This window comes from Netta rufina, assembly GCF_964035555.1.
Source record: "Netta rufina genome assembly, chromosome: 1".
NCBI lineage: Eukaryota > Metazoa > Chordata > Aves > Anseriformes > Anatidae > Netta > Netta rufina.
Genome location: NC_140123.1, coordinates 71,611,252 through 71,624,916, shown reverse-complemented (window position 1 = coordinate 71,624,916; position 13,665 = coordinate 71,611,252).

Genomic DNA, 13,665 nt, shown 5'->3' with positions numbered 1-13,665 from the left:
AACCAAGTCTGTAGAAAACTGTGAACAAAGTCTGATGAGAGGAACAGAGCTGCTGTGACCACCTGTGTCAGCTTAAATGGTGCTTATAGTTTTCATGAATGTTCAAAGAGGCCCAGAATTTTCAGTAAGGAAAGTCTGAATCATTTTCATCCAAGCATAGCTATCTTCTGAAAAGGAAAGTTATCTCTAAATATTTGGTATTATTGATGACTATGCATTTGCTACTCCCAGTTAGTGACATTTTTATTTCTATTTTTGAATTCAAAACCATTTTTAAATGTTACTGCAATTTTGATTTATTTCTTCATTTTAAAAAATTGGAACTTTCAGGAAATTACAATTTTCAATTTTGAAATATTTAAAATTGTTCTCATATGCATTTCTTTTACAAATTGAATACATATATTAAAATAAACAAGAAAAAAAGTATAAAACTTCACTGAGGGAATAAGTAAAAGGACGCTGTGCTCTGTTTTTCAGTGTAGAACATGATGCAGGGGGAAGCAGAGCATCAGAGTAATTTAACAAGGTTAAACACAGGTAGCCGTAGCCTTGCCGATGTCTTCAGAATGGGACAGCTGAAGCTGATTTGGCTGTTTCAGTGCCTGTGACTGGCTATATAACAGTTCTCAGCTCAGGTTTTCATGGGAGGTGAACTTAAACAGTTTTAGAATTTATCTGGTTTTCAGTTTTTCAGTTACTCAGACATTCAAAACCATTTTACTTCCCTGTATTTCCCAGAATATCCTCACTTTAGATTCATGAAGCTACTACTCATTAAACCTTAACTAGTGACAGCAGAGTGGTAACTTCAGTAGACACCAATTTTTCTTAAGAAATCTGTGCAGGACTTCACCCCCAAGCAGTTCATCCCCATGTCATGCTTGAAAAAGCACATTCAAATGTATGTGTCCTCCTGAAGAAGATATCATTCAAAGCCAGAGTGTAGAGTTATAGAGTTAGAACTCTAAGCTGCTCCTGCCCCCACATGAGATGGGGTCCAAAGGAGAGATACATGAAGTGTTTTCTTTCCTTCTTGCCTGTGACCGAGTTGTAGAGAGTCATATGGAAACTGCTGGCTACTGGATAGCAGCTTTGAAATATTATATTTCTCACAACTATTCATTTTTAAGGAGAGATTTATTCTGTCAGCAGCTGATTGTTCACTGAACAGGCAATTGCCCATGAAAAAACTGCTTTCTATTGCCATATAGAGGGAGGTCGGGGTGGGCAAAAATACCAAGACAATGAAATGTGGCATGCACCACTCTATTATGACAGCAAGTTCCAGCTGTAGGTTGTAGGAAGCTGCCTAAAAGCCTTAGCATGAGCTGTCCTATCTTCTCAAAGAGAAAAGCCGAATAACACTGGAGATTGTAATTACCAACAGAGGAGTTTCATCTTCATTGTATGATCCTCAGGGCTATGCATGACTGGATGTGTCACCTGCAGCTGCATGATTGTACAGAACAGCTCAAGCAGCCTCACTTACCAACAGATACCTTCAGTGCTATATGTGCCTGCATTTCATCCCATTAAATGCTCTCTAATGCTTGATTTTTCCCTGTGCTAAGTTATAAAGCGAGTAATGGAGTACTGCAATCTGGGACTACTATTAAATGAAAAGCAAGAAAATAACTACCCTGTAGGTGAAAAAGATGAAATAAAATAATATCAGTTGTATTACTGGGATACTTTACTAATAAGAAAAACATAAGGAGATAAGACTTAAAGGAGGAGCGTCGAGAAAACTACCAAATAAAAGTTTCATTTTCTTCTTGCCGCTGTAATTGTTTCTATGGAGCACCTTGATTTCTCTTTTTAATTAATTTTAGCTACTTTCACTAACTACATCGACTACTTTTTTGACCAAAAATATATTAAGTGAAAATTTTGAGACTATATATTCGTCTTTTAATGTCTGGTAAACTCTGTTCCTTGGCTGCCAAATATTTTTGAGTTTTCTCTTTGATTTCAGGTGCTTCTGAGAAGACAGTTCTTCATTTTATAATACTCTTGTATTACAGAATATGGTCACCTGGTACCCATCTTTTCTCATTTTTATTACTGCAGAGTAATGGGTGTACTGGAAGAGCAATTCTTGAAACTGAAGAAACAGGCTAGGCAGTAACACAGACCAAAGCCAGATGACAACATCAGCTGGTCTTTCACCTTGTGCTGAATCAGGCTACACTGCAGGACACAAATGGCATTATTTTGCATATCTGCAAATGAAAAACTTCCTTGTCCCCAACACACTATGGAGTTATGTGTGAGCAATATGTGATGAAAACATTAAAACAGATAATATTTTAACATATACGGTACACAGTTACTTTTATAAAAAGTTATCATTTTACAAGTTTCTTTTTGTGAAAATTAGATAATCTTACTTTTAGTATTTGTTTAGATCAAACCTGGATGACTTGTGAACCAAGTTTTCAAGAGTTCTTACTTCTTAAAAACAGTTTGAGATCCATCAAAGTACAACCATGTTTCTATTCAGCATGACAAATGCTAGAAGCTCTCCTGGCCATTGCTTATCAGGAAGAGACGATTTCTGCTGATCCATGAAATGCCAGCTCTCATGCCAGCCGTCTGCTATAGAAGGGCACTCTGAAACTGTCTCAAGCACTGCTTCAGAAAGCATGGCACTTGCTAGGGTGGGAGAAGAACTTGCTAACTGGGAGAACTAAAGAAAATAAACAATAACATCTTCCTAGAGAAAGCACAAAACTTAGAGTCTTTGTTTTTTCCTCTTTTCAGGTGACATGTTGTATGTGTCTTCTTGGCCTGTGAGACCAGGGATCTATGCTCACTGCTTGCTGCTCCTAGAAGACGATGCTCTTCGAAGCAAACCCTTTTGTGACAAAACACTCATTTTTACAGCGAATTTAGCTTTTCTCAGGGTCTTCCAAAGTTTTAGCGTGATTCTATTCCTCTTCCCAAAGCTTAGCAAAAGCCAGTAAAGTTTAGAATGCTGGAAAACTAAGGACTGCTGCTTTCTGTAGGAGTGTAAACGTTACTTGTGCACTGCAGGTGCTATAACATAACACGATCTGTTTGTGTTTCCTTGGCACAGTGAGATGTACAAAACCACCACTGTGAGAAGTGAGATTATTTTCCTGGTGGCAACATCAACGGTAGAAGATTTTGTTCCCTACATATTTCATGGCCCCCTGCTCTCAGATTCAGATTCCTTCACTGCCCTATAGCTGACCTAAATTCTTTGCTGACTTGAAACTTCTTTTAAATTAACTCAATACCTGACTTTAAGGTCATGTGAAAACTGTTCAAAATATCTTTGGTGTTATCAGATTTTCTGCAAGATTTGAACTTGAGAACACTGAAATACATTCAAACAATAATTGCAGTCTGGAATATTTTTAGGAAAGTGCCGCCATTAATGGCAAAATGTGAGAGTTTTCAGAAACAGTAAGTTCAACTGGTTTATGAGAAGTTTATCAGCTATGATAACTTGAATGAGCAGTTCAGTGAACAAGTCCACAGAGCTGAATTTCAAATACTGGTGTTGCAGTTCTTTCTGTGACTGAATTTAGCCATGTTAGAAATAAAAAATGCTAATTCTGAGTCAATATCCATGTGGAAAAAAAGAAATTTACTGATTTGGGAAAGCAGCTACAAATTCTCAAAAAGAAAATACCAACAGAGATCAGTTCCAATTCTGGAAATAAAATCCTATATTCCTGAAATTCCTTGCTCAGTAGTTTCAGAGGAATTAAATTGTTATGCTGAAGTTTTTGGATGGTTTGTTCTTGTGAAAAGTTAATCTTACGTAAAAAAGAACTGTAAAAGCAAATGCAGTAAACATCCCAATGAATTAAATGAGCATGGTACTTGTGTCTTTCAAAACATATACCTGACAAAAGGATTACAACATTTTCCAAAGATAAGAATTTGCAGTCATCTCAGTACATCCTGTGATTACAGACTACTGATTCTAACATTATTTAACACTGATAAGTGTTTTTTTTTTTTTTTTTTGTGTGTGTGTGTGTGTGTGTGTGTGTGTGTGTGTGTGTTTTTCTCCCTCAATGGAAAATTGTTGCATGTTGTAAATGTAGCCCGTTCCTTGAAATGTACTTGTAGCACAGGATTTGCTATTGCTCTAGCTCGCATCTTTGCAGTAATAGAAGATGCAGTAGAAAACACCTGTCACTTGGTCTTTTCTAATGAAAAACTCTAATGACTGTAAACAGTAAAACAGACCTATTTCATTAATATAATTTGACTCAGAATGTTAGCTTTAGTTTAGTTTTGCTCTGCTAGGAGCAGAAAAATCCAACAACTACATTTTGTTGCGATGCATGAAAGCAACTGCATTCATAAGAATTTGAAAGTAACATGGAAAAAATCATTCTTAACGTTCTTATCTCAGTTTCAGTATCTCCTATGCAACTGTATGTGCAGATACTTCTCCGGAAGAGCTCTTAAACTGTGTCCTTATCTTGTCTCCATCAGTGTCTGTATCAGTGGAGGGAGGAGGGGGATGAAAGTGTGCTGGAAATTCTAGGGTGCATTTCTTGGAGTTTCCCAGCTCCTGTGGACCCACCAGTATGCACAGGAGCCTGTAGTGCTTTATGAGAACCTTGGCTTGAAACCAATGTCTACCCAATGCCTGTCTTCTTTTTCCCTACCAGCAAGCTGCATAAAGCAGGCAAAATGCTCTTGACTGTCAACTCAAACTGTCAGCAGTTTCATCCCTCACCCAAAACCTGTGGAAATGAGTGCCTGTTCTTTACAAATGAAGAAGCAAATCAAGAATAAACCTTATTCTTTCTCTCCCTTATCCTTGCTAACAACTTTCATTAAATTTAATTTTCACATGATCTAGCTAAACGAGAACCAGATATCGTTATGGGCTCCAGAAGCTGAAACTCTGACAGTGAATCTCTGCACTAAACATGTCAATGCACAGTTTCCTCATGTGTGGGAAAGAAAAGTTTGTATTCAGAACCAATAATACTTCACTCACTATTTAAGATAGGCTAGGTTTTTGGTACTGCAGCCTCAGCTAGTGAGTGACTTATGGGAGAGACTAAGAATCAGCGAGACCTCTCTTCCTTGAAACAACTCTTTGACTCCCATCTACTCTAATTTCCTGTGATTTCTAATGGGCATTTCACCACTGTGCCTTGCAAGTATTTTTGGATCTATCCCTAAGTAGTTCAACTTTTAGAAGATGAAATAATGCTCTGACCTATTCCCAGTCCCCTGCCCATGGTATGCAGCCAGTGAGGACATGCAAAGTACCAAGATACATGCGATGAAGCAGCTATTAAGGGGAATAAGGAAAGATTTATGTTCTTGTATCAGCTCCCAACTTACCCTTTCTTTTTAGTAGTGGAAAAACTTGTGGCTAGTTTTGGACTACTTATTTTCTCTCTTTTTTTTTTTTTTTTAATTTTTTTTTTATTTTTTATGTATGTATTTATTTATTTAAACGTGGGGATACCTATGAAGGTATCTGCATACCTATTTTTATTAAAGTGACTGTAAGGATACAGTCACTTTAATAAAATGTGTTTTCTGCCACGTTGCAAATAACTGTTTAGGTATTTAGGTACACAATTGCTCTTCCGTCCTCTACAGATTTATAGACTGTATGGTAAAACTTGCCTTGACATCTTTTTAGTTTAGATGTAGGACTAGGGCAGTGTTTTGACTTGTAGTTGAAAGACCCCACACATGTTGTTACTGTAAGTAGATGAGAAAATATAAATATAATAGAAATGCAACTGATCGTCCAGTGTGCATTTGATACAAAATACTCCAACAATACAAGAGAACTAGGTTCAGTTGCACCTCTGAACTTATAATTCTATTCTCGTCTTTCCCAGAAAATAAAAACATTATAAGAACAACAACAAAAAAAGTACCTATTACATATATTTTTAAAGAAATGCATAGCAAGTATGAAATTTAACAAATGATAGAGTAAAAATTAAGCTTTCACTACTGAGTAGAGTTATGAAAAGATTTTTTCTAAATTACGCTGGTAACCCCTGCTAATATACGAATTGTTCAACGCTTCTCATTTTATTTTGTTTATACTGTTTCACAGCTTTATAGCTTAAACTGCTTTTAGATAAGGACTTGGAAATTTTATTGGAAATTAAGAACTTCCAGTCATGGCAGTCAAGACATCCTCTTTATTTCTGTAGCACCTAGCTTTGTTCCAAGTATAATTTCCATGTTTTTTAGCATATCAAGTAGCATCCAATACATGAAAGAATCCTTTATGATCTAGTTTCGATCTATTCAAAAAATAGTTTCTTTCTGCCTGACGGACTCATTTCTCTGTGGTTGAGTTGTGTGCAGGAAGCACAAAAAAGGAGCTGAATAAAGGGTTCATCCTATAAATCATTATTCTGTCTTTGGGATACTTCAATTTCCAAGCCTAATATTGATCTTCTGAAATTTCAGTTTATTTATTTATTTATTTTTATAATACAGATTTATCTTCCAATGAACTACCTACGGAGTCTACTTCAATGTAACACTTTTCTTGGTATAGGTGTGGTTGCCAGCAGCAAGTGAGCATGGGACAGGTATAAGGCAGTGCTAAATAACGATTGCACTGGTACAAATGACTGTGGATCAGGCTTTTATTCACTGCTCTCTGCAATACTTTTGGTGAGTTCACAGTTTTGACTACATGTTTTCTGTGGCTACTAGTAGCCGACACGCAGTGCCTGAGAATGAATGAAAGCTTAGAGTTTCCAATAAGTACAGGAGGAAGTGTTGTTCAGCAGATTGTAATGATATCTTACAAATGAGTGCAAAGCAGCAGGAAACTTTCAGTGCTCTTCAGTGATAAACCCCTGTACAACAATCATGTATATAATCTATAATGATGCTTACTTGCATTTTAATGCTGGAAAGGCAATGTACATGCACACACAAAGCTTAATCATTGCTTCATTTAGAACAACCTCTACTTTCCTACTTCAGAGCACCCTGTGACTAGTGGTATTCCTCAGGGGTCAGTGCTGGGTCTGGTCTTGTTCAACATCTTAATCGATGACCTTGATGAGGGAATCGCGTCCACCCTCAGCAATGATACAAAGCTGGGAGGAGTGGCCAACATACCAGAAGGCTGTGCTGCCATTCAGCGAGACCTGGACAGGCTGAAGAGATGGGCAGGAAAAAAACAAATGAGGTTTAACATGAGCAAGTGTAGAGTCTTGCACCTGGGAAAGAACAACTACATGTATCAGTACAGGATGGGGGATGACCTGCTGGAGAGGAGCTCTGTGGAGAAGGACCTGAGGGTCCTGGTGGATGACAGGTTGACCTTGAGCCAGCAGTGTGCCTTGGTGGCCAAGAAGGCCAGTTGGATCCTGGCATGCATAAAAAGGAGTGTGGCCAGCAGGTCAAGGAAGGTGATCCTCCCCCTATACTCTGTCCTGGTCAGGCCTCACCTGGAATACTGTGTCCAATTCTGGATTCCCCAGTACAAAAAAAGACAGGGATGTCCTGGAAAGAGTCCAGTGGAGCGTCACAAAGAAGATACGGGGCCTGGAGCATCTCCCCTATGAGGAAAGGCTGAGAGACCTGGGTCTGTTCAGCCTTGAGAAGAAAAGACTGAGAGGGGATCTTATCAATGTTTACAAATATCTTAAGTGTGGGAGACAGTGGGATTTGGCCAACCTCTTTTTGGTGGTTTGTGGGGACAGGACAAGGAGCAATGGTCAAAAAATGGAGCACAGGAAGTTCCGCACCAATATGCGAAAGAACAACTTCACGGTAAGGGTGACGGAGCACTGGAACAGGATGCCCAGGGAGGTTGTGGAGTCTCCTCTGGAGATATTCAAAGTCCGTCTGGATGCATACCTGGGCAACCTGCTGTAGGGAACCTGCTTTGGCAGGGGGGTTGGACCTAATGATCTCTCGCGGTCCCTTCCAACCCCTATAATTCTGTGATTCTGTGAAATCGCTTCAACAAACATCAACCAGATAATTGAAAAGAGACAGATTTTGCTCCCTACACAGAATGCTTCAGTGTAACTGTTGCATAACTGTCCAGAGAAAGAAATAGAATCATAGAATCATTCATTAAGGTTGGAAAAGACCTCCAAGATCATCTGGTCCAACCATCCCCCTACCACCCTATCACCAATATCACCCACTAAACCATGTCCCTAAACACCATGTCCAACCTTTCCTTAAACACATATGTAAACATTAAATATGTAAATATTTGTTCAGTTTTAGTCATTGAATATGCCCACATTGCCAGCACAGGATTTATGAAATAAAATTAACTGCTATTTTCATGCGTAAGAAGTCAGATCTCTTGATCATGATCTGATATTCCACACTTTGTCCATTTTGTTCCTCTTTCTTATCTGTACTAACAGAAACTTCAGGTCCCTGAGCATCCTTCCTCTGGCCATGTCAGGTCCTCTTTCCTGTGAACTGTCAACGTATTTATCTCTTTCCTCTGTGGTAGACAGACCCACTGTCAGACTTTCCTCTGGGTAGACAGACCCACTGTCTTCTTACTCTTATTTTGTGCTTACTGTTGCTGTCTGTATTGGCATTCCTAGATCCACCATAAATACAGTATCAGTTGCCAAACTGCAAGTTGCTCACTATAGAACACAGTCTGTTCTTCGAAGGTATATTTTCATGAATAATATTACTTGATATTTGTTATAATCTTGGTGCCTCATAACTTCATTTGTCAGGAAGCCCCACATTGTAAGAAAAGTCATGCCTTCATTACCATCCCATTATTCATAAACTTCAAGACCTATATCAGTTCTTCTCCCAGTTGTCTTTTCTATAAGTTCCAAAGCACCAGCCTCGTCAGTTTTAACTCTACAGTTCTGCTTGCTGCTGCTGCTTTTCTCTCTGCTTTCTAGCTCTACTACATCCTTGGAAAATGGGGAAGAGGAAGGTACCAGAACTGCTTCACTATTTCAGATGTGAAAATGAAAAGAGGTGTGACATTTCCTTCATTGTTACAATACCAGACTGGTTGAGGTTGGAAGTGAACCCCTTTGAAATCATTTAGCTCAGCACCCCGCTCAAGCAGGGTTAGATACAGTCGGTTGCCCAAGACTATGTCCAATTGGGTTTTGAGTACCTCCAAAGACTTGTCCCTGTTTTTGACAACCCTCACAATACAAAATGTTTTCTTATGTTCAGATTGATTTTCATATATATATATATATTTCACATATATATATATATATTATTTTAGTTCAAGCCCATTGCCTCGTATCCTGTCACTGGTCACCATCAAGAAGAGTCTGGCTCCAACTTCTTTACTCCTCCCATAAGCTATTTATACACATGGCTATGATCCCTCTGAGCCCTCTCCACATTGAACAGTCCCAGCTCTAAGCCCTTCTTTGTATGCAAGGTGATCCACTCCCTTGATTATATTTTCAGCCCTGCACTGGACTTACTCCACAAGGTTCATATCTTCCTTGTAACTGGTGAGCTCAGAACTGAACCCATTACTCCAGCTGTGTCTCACCAGGTATGAGAAAAGGGGAAAGATCACCTCCCTCATCCTGCTGGCAATGCTCTGCCTAATGCAGTCCAGGAGTTTGTTGACAATTGCTGTGAAGGTGCATTGCTGGTTCATGTTCATCTTCTTGCCCACCAGGACCCCCAGACTGCTGCTCTGCATAAGTGATTTCCAGCTGGCCAGTTCTCAGCATGTGCTGGTTCGTAGGGTTACATGTCCTGAGATGAAGGACTTTGAATTTAGTCTTCCTGAACTTCATGAGGGTTTTCTCTACACAATTTTTCATCCTTCTCTCAGATCCCTCTGCACAACTATCTGGTGTACCAGTAACTCCTCCCAGTTTTACATGGTCTGTAAACTTGCTGAGAGTGAAGTCTGTTCTAGCATCTAGGTCATTAATGCAGACGCTAATCTGTATTGGCCACAGGCTACACCGTTAGATCCCTAGGCTACACCATTAGCTGCTGGCCTCCAGCTGGATTTCACACCATGGATCACAACCTTCTGAGCCTGCTAGTTCAGCCAGTTTTCAGTCCTCTTCACCTTTCTTCACCTTCGCCTGTACTTTGTCTACTTGTCTATGAGGACATTATGGGAGACACTATCTTAAGGCCTCACTAAAGTCAAGGTAAGCAGCATCTACTGCTTTTCCCTCATCCATCAAACTAGTCATCTTGTAGCAGAATGCCATCAGGTTGGTTTATCATGATTTCATGTATTTGGAAATGGAATTTCCAGGATTAGTTACTCTACCATCTTCCTAGCCTGTAGTTCCCAATGCTCCTACATGTTCTTCTTGAACACAGGAATGATGTTTTCTGGTTCTTCTGGTTCTCAGGAATCTCTCACACCTGCCAGCTCTCTCAGCACTCATGGATTTATGTATGTTTATGTATTTCGGTATGTTCAGTTTTTTAAAGTGCTCACTAACCGTGTCTTCCTCCACAGGGTGAATGTTCCTTGCTCCAGACTTTCCCTCTGATCTCAGGGACTTTGGATTTCTGAAGGCTGGCCTTGTTAATAAAGATTGAAGCAAAGGAGACATCGAGTACCTCAGCATTTTCTATGTATTTTCATTAAGTCCTCTCTCCCCCTTATCAGGGGCCCAAGGTTTTGCTTAATCTTCCTTTTGCTGTTTATGTACTTGTAGAATCCTTTCTTGTTGCTCTTCACCTCCTTCACCAGACTCTACTACAGGTCAACTCTGGCTTTTGTAACCCTGTTCCTGTGAGATCAGAGAACACATCTACGTTCCTGGATCACCTGCCCCTGCTTCCACTGCTTGTACACTTCCTTTTCATGCCTGAGTTCAGATAGTAGGTACTTGCTCATCCATTCAAACTATCTTGCTATCATTTCTTTTTATTTCTTTTTATTATTTTTTCCCCTGTATTACTTTCCTGTCACTCACAAAGAAGGCTGGACAGACCAAGCCATGGTGATATGATGGAAGAACAAATGACACTTTCCAAAGTGATTGTATAGGAGTTAGAATGTCGGGGATCCTTGAGGTTTAATTCTCTAAGCTTTGCCCACGAGTAGAATATGATCTCCAAAAAAGCACAGGAGAGACCACTATACATGCACTTGGCAGCAAATTACCAAAGGGAGCCATATTCTGCTATCAGAACAAAGGACCGAACTAACTAGCTGACTGAACTGATTGGCCATGGAGCAATGGGACTATTTTCTATAAATGAGTCAATGTTCTTTTTATTCCACACATTCTAACCATGCTTAAATAACTTCCTGATAATGTTTAAAAATACAAGGAATCATCATTACAAAAGAAAAAAATACTATCTAAATCTTTTTGTGAACCATTTTGTGGATCCTTAGCAAGGCCATGAGTGATAAGTAACATTCGGTGAAAATTGCTCACAGGCTATTGTTTGATTAGGTTCTAGGTGAAGAAAGAAATAATTTTCTTCCAATTTGTTTTGCTTCACTATGAGTTGATCAGAGACCCACTCCACTCCACTGATGACATAATAAGGGGTTACAAAATGGAGGAAGGAAGCTGATGAAAGTCATAGAGGGTGCTGGAAGTTGCAGCTGACAATTGAAGCCACCTCTAAGAGCTGTTGCCATGGGTGGAGGAGTTGGCAGAGGGACAAGAGCTGTGAGGTCCAAAGTGCAAAATGAAGTGAAAAAAGATTTGGTTGGATTGCAGATATTTTAGGTCAAGTCATACAGTAAAAAGCACCATCCTCATTCTCTGGTTATCTTGTTAGAAGTTGTCTTTATTGGCAGTCAAAATCATTAACCTCAGATGCAAATTATCAGTTCACTCTCACTCTTTCCTTGTTGCTGAGTGAAATTGCAGTAGTAGGATGGTTCTTGTTTGCTCAGGCCAAACATGCCAATTCTGCATTGTGCATGAGCTATGAGGAGAGTTCATATTGTTGTGCAACATGGCCTTGTCAGCATGGGATCCATGACCAGGAGGATGTGGGAAAGTTAATGTTTCCAACACATTTTCAGACAGGCAGAAAACCATTTGGGTTACAACCGATCACAGGCAACTGTTCAGTTCACATATTGGGATCATCTGTATTTGGAAAAAATCAAACTGGATAATCAGAGGTAGTTTTGAGAAAATAGAATATGAGGCAAGTGGTTGAGCAAGTGGGTGGACAAGTCTCCCTGCATGGGGGTGAACTGGGAGGTGCACGGGCCCCACTAGGTTTGGCCATCAAATACCAAATTTGCTATTTGTCAACAGTTGTAAAAGTAGCTCAACAGTGTGTCATCTTTATGTAACTAATTTGTTTGACCTAGTTGCTGTTTTTTTGTTTTTTATTTATTTTATTTTATTTTATTTTATTTTATTTTATTTTATTTTATTTTATTTTATTTTATTTTATTTTATTTTATTTTATTCCCCTAGTTTATGATAGTTTTTTTATTTTTATTATTGTGTTAACTTATTTATTTAGTATTTTCCAGGACGTTGGCCCTAGATTTTATTTCAAAAGTAGTTAGAGTAATTTTGTTTGACCTCAAGAGGACTACAGTGTTTTAAAAGGAAGTAGAGATTAGTGAGAGGGACAATTTTTTTAGGTCCCAAAATACATGGAAGGAGGAAAAGGTCAGTTAAAATGGATTGTTGTCATCTGATAATTAGACTTTGGTTTCACATATAGAGTCTCAAAATATTTCCAGAAAAATTATAAGCCAGAATGTATGTTAGATACTTTTTCTTTGCGTATTTTCTCCCCACAACTCTTTGCTTCAAAGAATGAACTGTCTTAAGGAGACTTCAATCAAGTGTGTTTCACATGTATAAGAAGCATACAGGGACAAATTTGTATCTGTTACCCTCTGCTGAAGACTAGACACATGTCTGGGGAAGAAAATGTCATTTTAACTCAAATGGTTACATGGGAGTTGCTCTGTCCTGAGGAACAGTTTGTCCTGAGATAGGTTTTCCTCTATGTCTTCATTTGCTTATCACACTGGCTTCTGCAATGCTGACTGTAGAAAGAGTAAGAGATTCTAACTTTCCATGAAATATAATCATCCATGACCCAGCTTAGTGTTTCAATTCTCTGTTGCTTGTTATTTTCATTTCAAGAATTAATGCCCACCTAGAAGAACTTGGTCAAAGAAGGGACTAGACAGGCAACAGAATATTGTATGTGTCAGACACTGACAGTGAGGTTTCCAAGACTCTCTGAAATTTGAATAGGTCTTCCTGGATGTATAATGGATAAGTGTGTGGAAGAAGCTAATCCAAGAAAAGTGAATAACCAGATCAAAACTGGAATGACATCACCTGGTTGGAGACTTTCCTGATACAACAAAGCTGATAAGGGTCTCATCTGGCATAAGTAATGTGGGTTTAAGGATGACAGTGATAGATAAGGGTTAAGGGAGGCTCCAAGAGGAATGAAAATAAGCTTAAACAGAAATCATGGCAGCACTTCTCTGTGTATTTCCACTCATGATACAGCTCCCTATCTTGGGAGCAGTTTGGCACTAAGAGCTGTCTTCCTGAACTTTTGCTGGAGAAAGCAGTAGGGTGGAGTAACACTGTCTGGTCAATTCAGATTAGGCCTGGCTTGTGAAGTCAATCTTCCAATACTCCCTATGTTTTTCTTCACATGGAGCTGCACTGGATTCTTCTTGCATGAGTCTAACCTAGAGGATGAGATCTA